We start from the raw sequence: 1,634 nt of genomic DNA, 5'->3' as shown, positions 1-1,634 counted from the left end.
CGGGAGAGGCCACAACAGAGGGAGGCCCGCATACCACAAAAAAAAAAAAAAAAAAAAAAAGAAAGAGTTCTACCAGAAGAAAATTTAACCAGAAAGACATTCATTAGGGTATACCTGCACTGCTTGCACTTTGAGGGAGAGGAAGGAGCAGAAAAAAGCAAGACATTAACTAAATAGCTAACTATTCTGACTGAATGACTGGCTCTTTGTTTCACATGCCTACGTAAAACAGGCATCAGTGGCAAAAGGCCTTACCTACAAAAAACTGGCTTAAAATATATTCCATTTTTTAGAAACTGAATTCAGGCAAATGCCAATTTTTCCCCTCCCTTCTGAGTCCATACTTCTCACACTGAAATAGATAGCTATGTCGCCATGTACTACACATACCCTTAAAAGTATAAACATTTCTCCCCTCCATCATCACTATTTCAAATTTAATTTCAAGTCTTTCTAACGATGGACCGATGTTCGCAGTCCAATGGCTAATCCCTACTTCAGTCCTGGAAATGACCTCCAATAGGCTGAGAGCAAAGGATCAGATAAAGACACTGAAAATGTAGACTTTTTTTACCTCTTTCCTTCTATCCTTACTACCACTCTCACCCCACTTTCCAATCATCTTATCTGGAGAATTTTCTCCTCTGAAGAGCCACACCAAAAGTGGCTTACTCTACAAGTCTAAGGGGAAATAGGATTGGAGTGAAAAGTCTGATCTTACACTCCGAAGTCGATTTCTGGCCATCACAAATGCATCTTAGGTCAAGTAGAATGTGAATCATAAAAACTTGGTTACAACTACAAAGGTGTAAGTGAGTCACTGAGATATTTTATGATATGCTTTATTTGGAGAGTGGCCATTCTGGAAAATCTCAACGAGATGGCTTTTCTCCACAGGACACCAGATTTCCTAAGATGATCAATACTGTTAAGAGTAATTTGTTTATTCCTTTTTTTAAAAAATAAAATAGCACACATGCAGGGGGAAATAACTTAGGGAGTTCCTTACTACTCCAGGCCCTTGGCCAGTTCTGCATCTCAAAATTCCCTCCCATTGAAGTTTCTTATATTTCCAGAGTTTCCATGCATATATATGTATATGTGCTTTAATAGCAATCTATCTAATTTTATTGTTTTATACAAATAGAGGAATATGATTTATTCTGTATTTTTTAACAATACAGCTATCCCTTTTTAAGAACTGTGTAATATTTCCCTATTGCTATATATTTAGGTTGTCCCCCAATTTTTTTCTCATTACCAATTATGCTGCAACAACTTGCATATGCATCTTTTCAGACCTGTATGAAATTGGATAAATTCCTAAAAGTGGAATACCTGGATGAGAAGCTTTGTGCATATTGAATTTTAATGGATATTGCTAAATTGTCCTCCACAGAGTAATTTGCACCAATTTGTATGTATCTTATTATCCAATTTAAATCCTTTTCAATAATCTGATAGGTAGAAAACGACATCTCCTTTGTGATCTTTTCTTTGTTTGTTCCAACATGCTTTTGTTTTTTTTGGCCGCTCTGCACGGTTTGCAGGATCTTAGTTCCCTGACTAGGGATTGAACCCAGGCCACGGCAGTGAAAGCGCTGAGTCCTAACCACTGGACTGCCAGCGAATTC

The sequence above is a fragment of the Physeter macrocephalus genome, chromosome 4, assembly GCF_002837175.3.
Source record: "Physeter macrocephalus isolate SW-GA chromosome 4, ASM283717v5, whole genome shotgun sequence".
Lineage (NCBI taxonomy): Eukaryota > Metazoa > Chordata > Mammalia > Artiodactyla > Physeteridae > Physeter > Physeter macrocephalus.
This window is presented reverse-complemented; position numbering follows the sequence as displayed.